Genomic DNA, 19,571 nt, shown 5'->3' on the forward strand with positions numbered 1-19,571 from the left:
AGCACTGCATACCTCCCAACTGTCCCAGATTTAGAGGGACTGTCCCTCTTTCCTCCTCATTTGTCCCTGTTTTTGGTCTGATGTACATAGAGTATATATATGAAAATGTTCTATTTACCAACCAAAAGTGTTATTCTGCACTAAAACCTTCATTCTAACTCTTAATTATCCTGTTTTCTATTTTAGATATATAAAGGCCAAGAGATGGTGAAAAAAACAATTCTGGGTTTAACCAATCCTTTTTGTATATTAATTCTTAATGGTCCTCATAACTGGGGGCAGGGGCATCCCCATAATGAGGCAGCCTGAGTTGGTAGCATCAGGTGGCATCTCATTGGGGGGGCAGCAGGTGTGGGGGGTGGCAGCATGAGTGACTAACAGCACCAACACCCCCAAGCTGACAGCTTGGCTGCTCACCACATCCCGCCCAGCTGACACCTCGGTTGCCCACTGCCTCCGGCCCTGACCACTTAAACCCACTGCTCCCCCCTTCTCCTGACTGCCTCAGTGATTAAGGTAGCGGTGAATAAGGTAGGGACAGCTTTGACTGGGGCGTGGCAAGGGGGTGTCCATTGTCTAAATACATTGTTGGGAGGGAAGGCACTATGTAAGTTCCAGTCAACAGCTGACAGGGAGCTTACACAGCACATTTTGGTGGGTTCCACTAGAAGAATGGGATGGTATTGGAGGGTATGGAAGGAAAGCAAGTAAAAGCAGCAGGGCAAAACAGGAATTTTTGGCAGCAGTACATCAAGCTTTTTGTAAATGTATAGTAGATGTGTATAGGACGGTCACGTTCACACAGTATGCCTTGGTTGAGGGGCCTGTACATACATTGAGGGGAATTTATCAAAACTGGAGCAGACCAAGTCTGGAGCAGCCTGTGCATGGCAACCAATCACCTTCTATCTTTCATTTTCAAATCTTAACTGAACAGACTGGAAATAGAAGCTGATTGGTTGCCATGCACAGCTGACGCAGATACTGTCTGATCCAGTTTTGATAAATTCCCCTCATTGACTTCAAAAAGTGAAACAAGCGTATCTCTTTCCCCTACATTGCACCATTTAAAACATCTTCATAAGTTTACTAGCTGAAATATTTGTTTTACTGTGTGTGAAGCACTTGTATGCATCATAAGTGTCACTGAAAATGATTAGAAGGAGTCAGAAGAGTTTATCTATGCCGCGGTTACTTCCTCTACCTAATAGTTACAGATTACTTTTAACTAGAACCTTGTTGAATATTGCTTTGCCCAAATCTGTCATGAAATGTATTTCTGACCACATAAACCACCAATGACAATTTTCTGTAAGGAAGCAATCCCAAGTAAATCTTGGATTGTAAGCTTTTATCTTGCAAAACACAATAATCTATTACACCAGAAAAAAAATCACAAATACCAGTGTTACAAGCTGAAAATAATTTATTTATACATGTGTACAGAAGACTGACATTCAAGAGAAGAAAGAAATTCACATTCTGCACTTTTAGAGAGAGTGTAGAGAGATTCTTCATTTTTCACCATCTCCTCTCTTTGAAGAAATATACGTTTTAGAATATGATTATGGAAAGTCCATCACTCTCTCTTTCTCTCTCTATGTGATAGAATATATTACTTTTCTCAAACTGCCACAGTAAATACCTAGTAATACTTTACTTTACCTTTCCACCAATGTCACGGCTCTTTGCTCTGAGTTTGTTGACCTGGGATTCTGCAATGTCTGCTCTCTCCTCAGATTCTTCCAATTCATGATGGAACTTTCTGAAGCGGGACAAGTGGACATTGGCCTGTTCCTCCTAGAGAAGAAAATAGACCAATAGTCAAGAGTTCCATGTATGAGACCGTCTTTGATATACATTGAAAATCAGTGAGATTTTATCTCCAACTTACAGATTCCTCAGCCTGCCTCTTGTAGGCTTTCACTTTCAGTTGTAGCTTGTCTACCAGATCCTCAGGACATTCTTCCTGTCCTCCTCAGTCTACAATTAAAGAATCAATTTTGATAATATTTCAGTAAAAATTATTGTTTCCAGAAAAATAAAACAATTGGAAAACTACTTCACCTGATAGGTCAATTCCTTCACTCTCCTTTCATATTTGCGTACCCCTTTAATTGCCTCTGTTCTGCGCTTCTGTTGATTTTACAACTCATTTTCCAACTCACGCACCTGAAGTTATAATTTCTATGTTATTAGTTGTTGTTCTTGAAACACCTACTTCGAAATCAAAGATCTGTTTCTTGCCACCCTTCAGTGCCAACTGTTCTGCCTCATCCAAATGATGTTGTAGGTCCTTCACTGTCTGTTCAAGGTTCTTCTTCATTCTCTCCAAGTGGGCACTGGTGTCCTGCTCCTTTTTCAGCTCCTCTGCCATCAGTGCGGCCTTTGGGCAGAAGATGAATCAACAAAATCAGATTTCTTAGCTTAACTGGATTGTTGTTCATATTTGTATACAGAGAAAGTTTAATACACACATCATTGATGGCCTTCTTGGCTTTTTCTTCCGCATTTCTGGCCTCTTGGACAGCTTCCTCAACTTCAGTCTGAACTTGGCTGTTGTCATTCTCTAACTTCTTCTTAGTGTTGATGAGGCTTGTATTCTACAAATAATGCAGCACATTACAGCGCTTTGTATTTCCGGAATATTCCATACTTTAATTGTAACATTTCCCAAAAATATGACGTTACCTGGGAGTGCAGAAGCTGAACACGTTCACTTGTATCCAGGAGTTCCTGCTCAGCCACCTTGCGAGATCTCTCTGTCTGTTCCAGTGCAGCCCGTATCTCCTCAATCTCAGCCTGCTGCAGGTTATTCCTGCGCTCTACCACAGCCACCTGTTCTTTCAGGTCTTCCTGACTCCTTAAGGCATCATCAAGATGAAGCTGTGCATCCTTTAAGACAGACATATGGATGATACCACTAAAGTGATAGATGTCATTAAAACCATTGCTATAGAGATAAACATTTTATTAGTAAACACCAGGGCTGTCTTTAATGCAGGGCAAAAGGGGCAGTTGCCCCGGGCCCAGTCATTGCTGTGAGGCCCAAAGCAGCTGCCCCTTGAGCCTGCTAAAGATACACAGGGGGGCGTGGCCGGCATGTGATCCCGTGCAGACGTGCAAACGGAGTGCTCCGATCAATATAACATCCTGAACCTATCCTGGTGCTGATTTCCTTCACTTACCTGAGGTCAGGTGTTGCCGACTGCATCCTCTACCTGATTTCCTCCTCGGTGGGGACATACATGAAACGCAACAAGAGCAGGTCGACCCGTTCGTCTGGGAGGCCTCGTGGTGTCTCAGAGGCGGCCATCTTGGCTGTACTGGCTAAATGCAGCAAGATGTCAGTGGGAACACAGACGAGCGGCGCAGCTGAATTGACCTCCTCTCCCTCTAGCTCGGATATCCTGGTGGCCATCACATCATGCAAGGAGGCCCTCACAACCAAGATTGACTCGCTCTCGGCCGAGGTAGGCTTCCTGCGCCATGACATGGATAAATTCCGCACTCGCATGGGGGCAGCTGAGGCCCGGATCTCTCAGGTGGAAGAGACAGTGCGAGTGGATTCTGCGGAGGTCAAGCTGCTGCAGCGACAACTCAGGGGCCTACAGGAGAAGGCGGTGGATACCGAGAACCGCCTGCGCCGCAACAACGTCCGCGTACTGGGCCTCCCTGAACGAGCTGAGGGAAAACAACCGGCAGAATTTGCAGAAAATTTTTTGGCCAAGCTGCTGGATTTCCAGGATCTGCCGCCCACATTCGTAGTGGAGAGAGCGCACCGCGTTCCGCCGGTCCCACCAAAACCAGGGGCACCGGCTCGTCCGTTCCTCATCCGCCTGCTGAACTACAGGGATAGAGACCGGGTCCTGGCTGCGGCGCGGAGTCGCCCTACACTTCAATTTGAAAACGCTCGCATCTCTATATTCCCTGACTACTCTGCGGAAATACAGCAGCGACGCAGATCCTTCACCGAGATCCGTAGGATGCTGCGTGAGAAGGGCCTCCAATATGGCCTTCTATATCCTAGTCGGCTGCGGGTGAGCGATGGGGACACTACCCGCTTTTTTGACACTCCTGCGGCGCCTGCCGCCTGGCTGGATGCGGCCTGAGCGTTCTTTTCTCATTTTTCCTGATCTCACTCCTGACAATTTTGATGCTCTCATGGCAGCCAGACGCACACTTAAGTTGCATCTCGCAGATCTCACGAAAACTGACTTATATAAACGTAAACAAGAATTCTTTGAGTATGGGGATAAAAACCCCACCTGTACTCAGCGGGTTTTCCCCACTGGGTTAACCACGCAGGGATCTTATTCCCGGTTATTTTATTATTTTTGACTAAGTGTGGGTGTATTGTTTTTGGGTGCATTGCTACGCCTTTAGTTTAACCTTTAGTTGAACTTGCACGTTCCTGAGCTGTTTCTGTGCCTCAGCAGCTTGACAGTTGGCATGACTCAGCTGGATTTCTATCTCATTCAGGTCACCTTCCATCTTCTTCTTCAATCTCAGAGCATCATTCCTACTTCTGATTTCAGAGTCCAGTGTGCTCTGCATGGTGTCGATAACTCTCTGACTGTTTTTCTTCAGTTGTTCAATCTCCTCCTCTTTCTCTGCAATCTTCCTGTCCACCTCAGATTTCACCTGATTCAACTCAAGCTGAATACGGATGATCTTGGCTTCTTCATGCTCCAGAGATCCCTTAGCAACCAAAAATATAAGCTTTTCACATTTCTGCTAAAAGTCTGTAACATTTCCAATATTTAAAATGCTGTATTACCTCAGCTTCTTCCAAAGCAGATTGTAGGTCACTCTTTTCCTGCTCCACTTGCTTTCTAGCCTTCTCAAGCTCATTGATTGATTTAGCTGATTCTCCAATCTGTTCAGTGAGGTCTGAAATCTCCTCTGCAATCAAATGAACAGTATCAGTATTCAGCATGATGGTATTGCACTGGGTGGGGATAATTTATATGTGGGATCTTCAGGAATGCCAACCTGAAGGAAGCAATTTCAGGGAGGTGTCCCTCTCATTTCAGGGAGGTGAATCCGCGGAGGGGGGATTAGGGGGGGCTGGGAGAGCACCCCCCTGAAATGATGGCAGATAGCACAGGAAGCAATAGCTTCTTTGCTATCTGCAGGTTTTTTTTCTGATTTTGTTTTTTAGTATTCTGCCAGTTGCAGTCGTAAGAATAAAAAAAAAAGGCATAAGAATGCATAGCTGGATTCCTATTAGCTATTGCACTTTGCAATAGCCAATAGTAAACTAGCTATTGCACCCGCCATTCTGCTGCTTTCAATCACCAGAAGAGGACCCAATAGAAAAATTCAGGTCCCCCTCTGCTGATTGACAGCAACAGTGGGCGGGTGCATTAGCTAGTTTGCTATTGGCTATTGCAAAGTACAATAGCCAATAGGAATCCAGCTATGCATTCCATGCCTTTTTTTTTCTTTTCGGACTGACGGTCAGGCTGCGGCTCCCGATGTCAGAAGAAAAAAAAACGATCGCAGGGAAAGGTTTATCTGCTCGATCGAGCAGATAAACCTTTCCGGGAGGAAGTGTTTCCCTCCCGGGCGGCCGGGTTCCGCTATTTAATAGCGGGAGACTCCCGGAGCATCCGGGAGAGTTGGGATGTCTGGATCTTTAATCCTTAGTTCTTGTTTTCACGTTTCAGGGTTTCCACTTGTTCTAGAGCTTCCTCATAAGCGTTTTTCATTTTAAAGATCTCTGTGCTTAGTCCCCTGGCTTCCTTCTGAGCTGCCTCCAGCTCAGCCTGGCCCTCTTCATATTTTTGTTTCCATTCAACAAGGACCTGACAAAGAGCAGTAAAATTATTATTTCAAAACTATTGGTGATGACACAATCAATGGTTTCATTGTAATACTAGCATAAAATCAGTGTTTGCTTAATGTATATATATTTTGACATTACCATGTCAAAGTTCCGCTGCTTCTTATCCAGAGCAGAAGCTGCACTGTTTGCTCTCTCTACATCAACCATCAGGTCCTCAACTTCACATTGCAGCCTGTGTTTGGTCTTTTCTAGAGAAGCACATTTGGAGTTCACAGCCTCAACTTGTTCCTCAGCTTCCTGGAGACGTTGGGCAAGCTTCTTCCTATACAATAAAAGTTCAAAATTGTGTTAAACATTGATATCTTGCCACGGAAGTGTGTAGATCAACTTTTTCTTGCACATACTTGGCCTCTTCCAATTCCTCTGTGCGCTGGATGGCATCAGTCTCATATTTGGTTCTCCATTGGGAAACCTCACCATTTGCCTTGGACAGAGACCTATGAAGCTCAGCTTTTGCCTCCTGTTCCTCTTCAAACTGCTCACGGAGCAAGTCACAATCATGGCGGGCTGATTGCAGGCCATGAGCAAGGGCATTCTTAGCCTGTAAATGATAGTCAGCAAGAAGACTTGTGTACAACCAGTAGTGTTTCCGTGTATAACAACTTGTAAGCTATAGTTAAGTTAAAGTAGAATGTGGCTTTTTATATATCTCATGTACCTTGATTTCCTCCTCAAGCTGCCTCTTAAGTTCTTCAACCTGTTGGGTGAAGCCTTGTTTTGCTCTGGTCAGCTGAGAAATCAGAGATTCTTTCTCCTCTAATTGCCAGGAAAATTCAGCTAATATGTGATAATATGCAATTACTTACATTAACCTCTTGCCGTCCGCCCGTAGTAAAAAAACGGACGGACGGCAAAACTACCAAACCAAAAGTAGATTTAGACATACATTGTGCCATATATGACTATACTTTTTGTATATAATGTACTGAAAGTTTTTAGCATTCATTAACACCGATTAAGAAGTTTACCACTCTCAGTCTGGAAGCGAACTTTTTGAGTTGTGAGGTCGTTAATAACACGTATGTGCTCATCATCTTTAGACTGAAGAACCCGATTCACTTTTTCAAGGTTAGCCTGAAAGAACAAATACAATGATACCAATTTTAAGAATCTTAAAAAGGTAAAATATATTCCATTAGCCACTGAGGTTTTCCTTACTTTTGCTTTGGAGACATTCTCTAAGTTACTGGCAAGGTCATCAATTTCCATTTTGAGCTCACTCTTCTCCTTCTCCAGCTTCTGCTTAACTCTCTGGAGATTGGCGATCTGTTCTCCAAGTTCAGCCACACTGTCAGCATGCTTCTTGCGCAGGGCGGCAGAGGTGGCTTCATGCTGAAGGGTGGACTCTTCCAGGTCCCGTCTCAGTTTCTGAAACTCAGCCTCACGTTTCTTGTTCATCTCAATCTGAACTGAGGTGGCACCACCGGCTTCTTCAAGCCTCTCACTAATGTCCTCAAGTTCTCTGGACAAGTCAGACCTCTGTTTCTCAACCTTGGCACGAGCTGCACGCTCAGCTTCTATCTCTTCCTCAACTTCTTCAATACGGGCCTAAAAAAAGGGTCATTCCGTTATTATATACTGAATGATTATCAGAAACAATACGGTTGCATTCTACCTCCATAATCTTACCTGCAGCTCCTTAATTTTCTTCTGCAGCTGAGATCCCAGGGCCTGCTCATCTTCAATCCTTCCTTGCAGTTGGCTTATTTCAAACTCCTTCCTATGTTGGCAAAATAGGTTGTTGTTAACAAGTTATTTTTAAAATACTACCAGAAGCTTTTCTTTTAACTGTCTCTGACTCCCCTTAGCCTGCAGTTCAGCAGCAGTCTTCTCACCGGCCAGAAGCATCAGTTGCGGGGAAGTGCTCTGGCAGTGACACCACATCTGCTCTCACTGGTTTATGCCAAAGTCTGCTGCCTGCCTTAAACTCTGCCTTCTCGCTGCTAGCTACTCTGCTGTTGAAATTCCATTGCATGCCTTACTTCCTTTAATGCATCTCTGCATTCTGATATGACATCATCTTACATTCATTAGTTAGACAAACATATTTTTATTTTACTTAAAATTTATTTTTTCCCCCTTCCACTTCCTGGTCCCTTTGGCACAAATTATGTAATCATGCCCAAGCGTTGCATCCTGGGAAGGTTACATCAGCAGTGCATTGCTGGGAAATCTCATCTGTGATCTCAGGGAAAGGCATTTTCCTGTCCTTAGATGATGTGCATGGTCACATGTCCTAGTCACATGTGCCAGAGTTCCAGAAAGTAAAGGGAGATGGACTCATCTGCCCTTAGTAAAAATGGCCACTGTTTGAAGAATGGGGAGGAAAAGAAAAATGAGGTATGCAAAGCATAAAAAGCCTGCAATTATCTAGAAGTATCTGTTTGCAGATTGTTATTACTAAACATTTCTAAAGGTGCCTTTGTTGTTATTTTGAAGATATGGGAAAAGTTCCTCTTTAAGTTCAGAGGTACCCCTGTATTTTCTTCTTGCCCCGCTTAGCCAGGGACTATAGCATTGTGTGTTAAATCCTGGGGGAAACCAAATACCGGTAGACCTGCTTGCATTAGGGGAATGGGAACTGCTATAGCTGAAGCTGCACACAGCAGCTATAGTCCAAGACCCTCTGTGCTGTGGTAAGCTTTACAGATACTGCCAATTTTCATCCTTTCTTTTTAAAATCTTACTTCTTGAGTTTTTCATTAGCTTGTTGTTTTTCATTTTCCAAATCCATAACTGAGATAGTTGCAGATCACCTTCAAGCTTCCTCTTGGCTCTCTCAAAGTCAAGACGGAGTTTGTTTTCTTGCTCCAAAGAACCTTCCAGCTGATTGGGTAAGGAAATATTTACAGTTTAATTACTATATACACAGGCTAATTATCCAGAAAAACATTACCACAAATTAACCTCTTGCCGTCCGCCCGTAGTAGAAAAACGGACGGACGGCACTGCAGCATCTGCGGGTTGCCGTCTCCAGACGGCAATTTTTTTCTGCTCGCGAGTTCTCACATCATCTACTTGTTGTTCAAGTTTGGTTTTGGCTTTTGTAAGAGAGCTGACTTTATCCTCCTCTGCTTGTAGATCGTCAAGAGTTTGTTGATGAGCTTCTTGAAGAGCCTTTTTCTCCTTTGTGAGCTTAGAGATGTTCTCATCCAGAGTTGCCAATTCTTCGGTAAGGTTTTTTACCTAAGAACATGGAAAACTTGATAAATAACCTCTGTTGCGCAAATTAGAAACCTGACATTAAAAAGTATTATAATGTTTCCAACCTTGTTTTCTGTTGCATGTTTCTCTTTCTCAACTTTGGCCAATGTTAGCTCTAAGTCATCAATATCCTTCTTCAGTTCAGAGCATTCATCTTCCAATTTCCTCTTTTTGGCTGTGAGCTCTGCATTGCTTTCCTCCTCATCTTCAAGCCTTTCTGTGATCTCTTTGATTTTGGCTTCCAGTTGAATCTTGTTCTTAATGAGGCCTTCACATCTCTCCTCTGCATCAGTTAAGCTCTCGACTTCCTACATGCAAAGAATGTACAGTAATTTTTAATTTTAATATAACCTAATGTAACAGTTCTGTGTATGTCCTTTTTTCAAGCATCTTACCGACTGCACTTGAAGCTGGAGGTCATTCTTCACCCACAGAAGGGTAACCAACTTCTCTTCTAGTTCTTTTCTTTTTGCTTCTGATTTAGCCAATGCTTCCTTGGTCTTCTGAAACTCTTCCTTCATGTTAGCCATCTCCTTTTCTGTCTCAGCACTTTTTAGGAGAGGCTTAATCTTGAAGTACAGCTTCATCCATGGCCAGTGCTTGACATTCATGAATGATCTGACATTGTAATGGATGGTATAGATTGCCTCCCTATTAAAAAGAATGCATAAAAATGATGGACCTATGCGGATAGGCCAGACAGCCTGCTTCTGGCTCATATAATAGTCAATTCGAATAGTAATACTAAACTGCTTGTCTGTATTTGGCTATGCAATCTACATGTATACAGTGGTGCATACATACAAATTAATATATTGAAGTTAGAATTCTAGAACAATTTTCCTCTTAACTATCTTGCTATATGTATATTTATGCAAATTTAATGTAAAGGGGTGGTTTAATTCCTGGATCAGAGGCCAGGTATAACACCATACAGTGTCATAAATACCTTCTACCCATCATCTTCTTAAATTCTACTCTCATCAAGAAGCCTCTACAAAGAGCCTGAGTGCGAGTGATGAGTTGGGACAACCTTTCGTCTCTCATTTCTTCCAGAGTACCCAGGAGACCAGCTTTGAAGAACACCTGTGAAAAAATATATACCATTCATACCACCTTTAAAAGCCTAGATTCATTCCTTCACCACTTAGAAAAAGGCTGTTTCATACCTTAGTGTGTCCAAACTTGTACTGGGTGTGGTCCACATCAATTGAGCCAAGAAGTTTTTCAGAAGCTTTCTTGCTGTCAATGAATTGTCCTTCAGGAATTGCACTAGCATTCAGGACTTTGTACCTGCATTTGGTCAAGCGGAGTTAAAATATAAGTTTGGCTGAATTTTGTAAAAATGACATAAAAGCAGGGGTCTCAAACTCAATTTAGCCGGGGGCCACTGGACAAATTTTCTTCTCCCATTGGGAAATTTCATAAAATGTCATACTTCAAAACAAAATGTAACTATATAGGGTACCACTGTTAATGTCTGTGTGCAGACCTTACTAATCCATCCTTTCGGCCAGCGCTCAGTGAAGCCTGTCAGAGGGCACTCTGACTCACACTGAGTGTCGACATCACCAGGAGCAGGTATGCGGTTTGCATCTGACAGAGATGCAGACCATGTAGCTGCTCCCTCAAGTCAGGTACGTAGTCTGTGACTGCGTGCCAGACTTGTCAGTCAGCTGCGGGCCACATGGTACCAATTTGTGGGCCGGTACTTTGAGACCCCTGCATTAGAATTTAGAATTAAAGAAGACAAGTGCGCAAAATGCTTACCGTTGTTTGAAGTCACCATAGAGGATTCTGCTGGGGAAGCCCTTTCGGCAAATTCTAATACCCTCAAGCACACCGTTACACCTCAGTTGGTGAATGATCAGATGATTCTCCATGATACCTGGAGAAAGATGATATACATTGTTAGAACATAGATCAAAGTTTACAATGTTCTGTACCCTATATTACAATAAACATTTACCCGGAGTTTTTGTCTCATTGGGGATCAGACAACGCACAAAGTGAGGGTGAGTGCTCCTCAGGTTGGTCATCAGCTTGTTAAGATTTTCCTGTAAAAGATTGCATTTACAATAATTACCATTGCATAGAAAAGTTGAAAAAAAAAGTATCATTTTTGCCATCTAAACTACTTACTCTAAACAAGGCGGACACTGTCTGGAAGGAGGAACCCTTTTTTTTCCTTCCACCCTTTCCACCAGAGTCACCACCTGAAAAGGTGAAGTTTAACCCCTTCGTGACTGACGACGTACAGTGTACATCGCCAGCATCGCGGCTGTTTAAACAGACTCCCGGGGGCTTTACAACAGAAGCGATCCTGGCGACTTACCTGTCGCCAGATCGCTTCTGCGTCCCGAAGAAGGGGCCGCCCCCCCCCCGCCGGACACCCCTGAATGAAAAAAAGGCCTCGGTCATGAAGGGGCTAAATTTATTCTATGAAATGTGTGGGAACTGCAAAGGGTTACATAACAAATTAATCATTGGTGGACTTGCCCTCAGCAGCAGAATAGGAAGAGTAAAGCATGGCCAGGAGCTTCACTGAAGACTTCTGGTAGAGGCCGACAACAGTCTCATTCAGTGGGTCCTTGTTCTTGTCCAGCCAGCCGCTGATGTTGTAATCCACAGTACCAGCATAATGCACCAGAGAGAAGTGAGCTTCAGCTTTGCCTTTGCCAGGTTTGGGCTTCTCAAAGTTCTTGCACTTGCCCAGATGTTGGTCGTAGAGCTTATTCCTGAAGGAAGTGTCAGTAGCTTTGGGGAACATGCACTCCTCTTCTAGGATTGAGAAGATTCCCATTGGCTGTGCAGAGAAAAGAACAGGTTGCAAACTCATATCTGATTATCATTTCGAGCTGTAAATATAACGTATGTTGCCACTTACCTTCTCAATAAGCTCAATGCAGGCAGCCAGATCCATACCAAAGTCAATGAACTCCCAATCAATTCCTTCTTTCTTGTACTCCTCTTGTTCCAGGACAAACATGTGGTGGTTAAAGAACTGTTGTAGCTTTTCATTGGTGAAGTTAATGCACAGTTGCTCCAAGCTGTTGAACTGCAAGTGAAGTATGGGTATAAATAAGTGTCTGAACTCTGCTATACATAGCATAAGTGATATCCTCTAAAAAAGGTATATTTACGCTTACATCAAAGATTTCGAATCCAGCGATATCCAGTACCCCAATAAAATGCTGTCTTGGCATTTTAGTGTCCAACTGCTGGTTAATACGGATGACCATCCACAAGAAGAGTTTCTCATACACAGACTTGCTGAGGGCACCAATGGCGTTGTATACCTGCAGATAATTACTGTCAATTAGCTTATTCCCCATAAAAATATTCTAACAAATCAATATTTTACATTTTGACATGCTACCTGTTGGACTGTTTGTCCCTTTGTGACAAACTCATTGCCGACTTTGACTCTGGGGTAGCAGTGAGCCTTCAGCAGATCAGCGGAGTTCAGTCCCATCAAGTAGGACATTTTATCAGCAACTAGAAGATTTTGTGGATATTTTTCAACTCAGTAAGCAAACTTGTCCAGAGCAATCACAAAGTTTTTTGGCTGCTATGTTTTCTCCTTAGTACTTACATGGACATATAGGATTTTAATGACAAGTCTTTTTACTTACCTTCACCATGGTGCATAACGGCACCAGTCAACTTGTAGATGCCAATTTTTTCTTCTGGTGTAAAGCCCAGAATGTCAATGGCATTCTGTAATTAAAAAAATGAGTGTCATGTTTGTGCATAGTTGTTTCTTAAAATACTACAAGAACCTGTAGAAACATTACATACATCTGTAGCCATCAATTCCTCTTCGTCATCGATGCTCTTGACAGCAATCTCACCTTGGCTAATGGAGGGGAAGTCGTATGGATTTGTGGTCACCAGAAGTGTTTCTAAAAGACAAAAAGATTATTGATCAAAGTGACTATTTGTAACTAGTCTAGTAAATAGCACACCGGTACAACAAGTCTCCTACAAATATGTATCTAGATAAAATACATATAGCTTGGCTAGCTTAATGTTTACTATACATACAGCGTGTGTGTGTGTCTGTGTATGTGTGTACTTTTTAAAGTAAATGGTCACTTTTTAATTCTTTGTAGAGGAATTATTAAAGTTACCAATCAGTTCTGGCTTCTTATTGGTCAGGATCTGGTAGAAGATGTGGTAGCTTCGTTCAGCTGAAAGCTGGAATGTGACTCTGGACTTCTCCAGCAGGTCTGTAAAAAAGTATCACCTTTTACTGAAGGAACAAATTCAAATTATGTATCCAAAGTAATAAGTATGAAAGTATCAGACAAATCTTACAGGTCTCGATATCTGCGGAAGATAATTTTCCTGTGGTTCCGAAGTGTATTCTGATGAATTTACCCTGAAGGTGTTGAAGAAATCATGTCAACACAAGTCATCTTATACAGAATCCTCATGTGGTCATAATAATGGTGTTACTTACAAAACGGGAGGAGTTGTCATTTCTCACAGTTTTAGCATTACCAAAGGCTTCCAGCAGGGGGTTGGCCTGGATGATTTGATCTTCCAGTGTGCCCTGTAAATTGTTAAAGTTAGAATTAAAAGAGTTTGTTAAACTTGTGTACAATCCAGAGCCCCCCTTATCAACAGCAGTATTATATATTCAGTAATAAAAGCTCCTCCAACCTCACCTTCAGGCTGTTACTTGATTCCTTTTTCTTTCCTGTATCACCGATGGCTGCAATTGTTGCAAAATATTGAATGACACGCTTGGTGTTCACAGTCTTTCAAGCACCAGATTCACCACTGGTTACAGATTTTTTTAAATGTCAGTAAAGAGCCACAACCTTACTTTAACAGAAAAATGACAAGAGCTGAAAGCAATCTCAAATTTTACTCACGTAATCAAGATAGACTGGTTATCACGGTCTGAAAAAGATGAAATACACACTTGAATTGTTCTGCATAAATTGCTCTGTGGATACCTCAATAATACAAGTTATTTCTGAAAAGCACATTACCTGTTAACATGAACTGATAGGCGTTATCAGAAATGGAGAAGATGTGTGGTGGGGCTTCCTGACGCTTCTTTCCTCTGTAGCCGGCAACAACTTCGGGGTTATACACTGGCAGCCACTTGTAGGGGTTCACAGTGGCACAGAACAGGCCGGAGTAGGTCTGGAATTTTCAGTTATATGAAAAGTTTATACATCAGAAGACATTTTGCATGTGTGCTGAAACTTAGGTGCACAAAAAGTGCATTTTTGTTTTTTATGAGAAACTTTGAACTTTAGTAATACTGGTAGCAAGATAAGAGTTGGTCAACAAGAGGATTTGCAAGATTATTCTTGCTTTTTGTTTTTAGATGTATGAGAAAAATATCAATCCAGCTTACATAGATCATCCAGGCTGCGTAACACTCTTTGAGGTTAAAAAGCACAGAAGCCTCATTTAGGTGGGTCATAATGGCCATGTCTTCAATCTTATCATATTTGGGAGGGTTCTGGGGGTACACCTGGTCTTCTTTGACAGTTACATCCTGCAAGAAACACAATGCTTTATTGAGTTGTCTAGTGGTTAACTTCTTACATTGTTAATTTGTCACTGGTATGTCAGTGGTTACCTTTCCATCATCTGTCTTGACAGTGACTTTGCCACCATCACGAGCTGTGATTGTACCCTTCACATAGAGGTCTTTTGGATCATCCACAAAGCAACTGTTCTTGGCATCAAATGGTTTGTTCTGCGCCTCTACTCTCACCTTCTCAGATTTCCGCAAATAGGGAGCAGCAGCCCCAAAAATTGACATTTCTGCATCCGAAGACATGGTTGATGCAGTCTGTGTAAGAGGAAACAAGATAAATTGTGACATACTTGTAATGTTTGACCCACTTTTTTTTTTGCTACACCTGTAGAAGCATTCCTACCTATGCTTCAATGCCCAGATGCTGACACATGCTGAAGTATTGTGTTTAGGGCAGAGTAGAATAATGTGTAAAATAAAACTAAGCTCAGGAGTTAAATGTTAAAAATGCAAGTCCCCGAACTATTAACAAAACTGGAACTTATTTGTATATCACTCAGCTGTAGACCATCAAATAATCTCTGAATTCATGCTGACACTGTCCTACCTTCTGAATGGTGGTTTTATTTGTCCCCCATGGTCCCTGTGTGTTGTAAAGTAGCTGCCTTGTCTGGATACCCCTATACTGTGATCTCCATGCCAACTGAGTTTCTATCCACCTAGAAGTCTTGGGTGTTTTGGCCACCTTTCTGTGTCTAGCACCACATATTCAGGAAGGAGAGTGGGAACTCTTCAAATTGTCCTCATCAGGTGTGCAGACCGGACACAGAAGTATCACCAACAGAGCCCCCAAAGAGATAGATGAGACTTGTAAGGGGTATATCAGTTTGGACTGGATTTAACCTTTGTTTAAAAAGCTATTTAGCTTATTAAAGAAGAACTTTGGGAAAGCAACAAACTTACCCTTGCTGTGGGGCTACCCCCACACTGCAAGGACTAAGTGCTCATTTTGTATAGGGGACTCAAATAAAGCTGTTTTAGTTACCTGATCCTTAGTTCCGCCATCTCCTTTTGGGCTGCTACACCAGTCCCCGCAGCCTCTTCTCCTCTGGTTCTGGAAGTCTAAGGACCGCTGATGTCATCATGTTTTATGCAGGTCCACTGACCTGCATTAGACGTGAAGATGCAAAGGGACATTCCATAGCCGAAGGACCGCTAATGTCATCACGTCTTATGCAGGTCCACAGACCTGCATTAGACGTGAGGATGCAAAGGGACATTCCATAGCCAAAGGACCTCTAATGTCATCACATCTTATGCAGGTCCACTGACCTGCATTAGACGTGAAGATGCAAAGGGACATTCCATAGCCGAAGGACCGCTAATGTCATCACGTCTTATGCAGGTCCACAGACCTGCATTAGACGTGAGGATGCAAAGGGACATTCCATAGCCAAAGGACCTCTAATGTCATCACATCTTATGCAGGTCCACTGACCTGCATTAGACGTGAAGATGCAAAGGGACATTCCATAGCCGAAGGACCGCTAATGTCATCACGTCTTATGCAGGTCCACAGACCTGCATTAGACGTGAGGATGCAAAGGGACAATCCATAGCCAAAGGACAGCTAATGTCATCAAGTCTTATGCAGGTCCACAGACCTGCATAATACGTGAGGATGCAGAGGGACATTCCATAGCCGAAGGACCGCTAATGTCATCACATCTTATGCAGGTCCACAGACCTGCATTAGACGAGAGAATGCAAAGGGGAAAAAAGATGAGTGCTAACCGCTGCAGGAGCCGGGATCAGGTGAGTAAAACAGCTTTATTTGAGCCCCCTATAAAAAATGAGCCTTAACCCTTGCTGTGCCGGGGTAGCCCGACTGCAAAGTAAGCTGAGATTTTCCCGGAGTTCTTCTGCTATATCAGGTTTGTTAAATAAAACAAGAAACATTTAATGTATGGTAATGGTTCGGTATTGTTATGTTTTATATTGTGTGTTTTGGTCTTTGTATTGAGTGTGTGTATAACATGAGTTAGTAGGCAAGGGACTGTATGTTTTTTTTTTTTTGTCTTCCCATTGTATGTGTGTTAAAAAAAAGCCCACCACACATGTTACAATCTATTTGAACAATCTGTGCAATCTCCAACAGCTCCAACTGTAATATAAGGGCCTGCCTTGTAAAGAGATTGTATAGTCAGCTTGCAACATGTATGGTGAGTAGAAGATTAATTGCTTGTTGGCTATATAAAATTGAATCTTACATGATGGATACTCACCTTCTAGTGCTGCTCTTGGTGAAACAAAATCTTATTTTCCCCTATAAATAGAAAAAAAATGTTTAAATAAATTGAGACACACGTGCTGCATAGCCATCCCATATCCCCATCTAGTGCAGCAGCATGCTGTCAGTGCATACAAATGACACAACTTACCAAGAGGCTACTAGTTATGGGGGGGACCGGCCAACTTATATAGGGGCTAGTCTGCTATCTCAGCATAACTGAACTCCCATAAAACAATGACTTCATTACCTTAACTGTACACAGAAACCCAACACTTTCAGTAAAAATAACTTAACAATTCTGAGGCATTAGTCTGCCCCTCTGAATTACCTACTGATGGCTGACAAGTTTAGCTGTCACTAGTTAACTCAGCGACATACCCAGAGAACATGCACAAGAGGATGCTGGTTTAACAGGGAAAACAGTTGGCGTCTTCTTCTAAAATTGTATGTGAATTATATATTTCTAATTGTTTCTTTCTTTCTTTGTCTTTCTTTCTTTCTTTGTAATTCTTTATCCTAAACATGCTGTGTGTCAATCTGTATAATTCTTCCTTTCCTTTCTTCCTCTATTAGTCTGTTTAGCCATCTTCTATAACATCTATCTATCTATCTATCTATCTATCTATCTATCTATCTATCTATCTATCTATCTATCTATCTATCTGTCTGTCTGTCTGTCTGTCTGTCTGTCTGTCTGTCTGTCTGTCTGTCTGTCTGTCTATTTCTTTCTTTCTTTCTTTCTTTCTTTCTTTCTTTCTTTTTTTCTCTTTACCTTAAATATATTGTGTGTGTCTCTGTATAGTATCATTCTCTTTGAATGAATTATATCCATTTTAATGGAAATAAACATTGCATACTGTCTTCGGCAGGCAGAAAAAGGAAGTGGGAGGCGTAAGTAATACCATGCCTTTTCTGGATTTATGATGACTGGCATCCCATCCATCCACATCCATGCATTGAAGAGTTCCTGTGGACTCGCACTGGTCTACCCCACCTTATTGAGGATCACTGCCACCTTATAGTCAGTCTCCATTTAGACTCCAACCTGGCTGTCATATAGCTGACGTGGGCTGCATTAACATTTATGCTGGCTTGAAGTGATAGGCAGCACACAGCAGTAGCATATTGTCTGCTTTTCTCTAAGCCTGTTAGTTTCATGGAGAAGGGGCAGGGACTTATCTGTGACTGCTGTGACCTCTCATTCTCCTACACTCTATCTATCTATCTATCTATCTATCTATCTATCTATCTATCTATCTATCTATCTATCTATTATCTATCTAGTCTAATCCAGAACAAGTAAATATCAGGTCAAGTCAGAACTTCTAATTGCTAATAGCAATAGCAAATAAGCTGTTCACTTTCCCGGATAATTTTTCCTTAGCTTAGTAAATGTGGTGCAAATTCATTTTGAAAAGCATACCCACTTATGTGCACAGAAAATTAAAATAAACTGTATTTTTGCTTGCTCATGACTGGATGATAGAAGTCAGCAGAGCTTCACCCCTGCAAAGGTGTTGCTGCTTATGGATAATGTGGAGCTTTCACGGAGTATAGGTGGGTCAACATTAGTGGATAAGTGTTCTTCAGAACTGGGGCATGGGACTGAGCCCATCAATGCTATGTCCTCTCAGGAAGTGTTGACAATCACTGGCGGAACTACCAGGGTCGCAACCGTCGCAATTGCGACCGGGCCCTGGCGTTCCGCCTGTTGGGGGTGGCCCAGAGAGGAAGCAGAGGGCCCGAAAGCTTCCTCATGTCCCCCCCTCCAGAGTAAGAAGCTATTAATTTTTATCATTTCCACAAATTACAATAAACACACAAAAGACAAACTGATTTTATATGTATTCACATTATAATGTATTGCTGGGACTTGTAGTCCTGCATAGTTGGAGCTATTCTGCATTACTGTATAATCATTATACAGCAATGCAGAATAGCACCAACAATGCAGGACTACAAGTCCAGCAATACATTATATTATTAAGTAGGGATGCACCTGTGTGTGGGGTGAAAAATTGCTGGGACTTGTAGTCCTGCATAGTTGGTGGTATTCTGCATTGCTGTATAATCATTATACAGCAATGCAGAATACCACCAGCTATGCAGGACTACAAGTCCCAGCAATACATTATATTATTAAGTTGGGATGCACCAGTGCCAATACTGTTTTTTTTCGCACGTACTTGTGAAAATGCCCCATACTAAGCGCAGGCAAAATTACCAGGGTCACAGCGGTCGCATTTGCGACTGGGCCCTGGTTTTCAGACAGTTGGGGGGAGCCCAGGGAGAAAGAAGAGGGACCGCCACACGCAGTGTTTTTGACACTTGCAGACCGCAGTTCAGACAGAGGGATGGGGAAGACGCTGTAGGGGGTGGGGGGATGTCCAGTGAGGGAACTCCATTTGCATGCACTATTTTTTCTGACCGCAACGGAACGCAGCCATTGATTTGCCATGCGTTCCGGTGCAGGCGATCGCACCGCGGTGCCATTAACTATAATGCACCGCTACGCCCCCTCCCACCCCAGAACGCAGTGAGCTGGCCGGGTTGCAATCCAGTGTGTTCCAGCACTAAATCGGCCGGAATACCCTGGAGCTGATGTGAACTAGCCCTGAAAGTAAAAAAAACCCATACTTTTTATTTAATAGAAGAAAAAAAAAAGATATCAAAATCATGTTTTTATTGGGGGGGGGGGGGGGGGGCTGAGTGTTTTC

The 19,571-nt window shown here is 42.6% G+C and overlaps 1 pseudogene; it reads right to left on the reverse strand.

Moving 5' to 3' along the window:
• Positions 1–1,656: 1,656 nt before the first annotated feature.
• LOC108788270 lies at positions 1,657–14,864 on the reverse strand (annotated as a pseudogene).
• Between the last annotated feature and the right edge of the window lie 4,707 nt (positions 14,865–19,571).

Source organism: Nanorana parkeri, unplaced genomic scaffold (genome assembly GCF_000935625.1).
Source record: "Nanorana parkeri isolate BGI_ZX_2015 unplaced genomic scaffold, ASM93562v1 scaffold315, whole genome shotgun sequence".
Classification (NCBI taxonomy): domain Eukaryota; kingdom Metazoa; phylum Chordata; class Amphibia; order Anura; family Dicroglossidae; genus Nanorana; species Nanorana parkeri.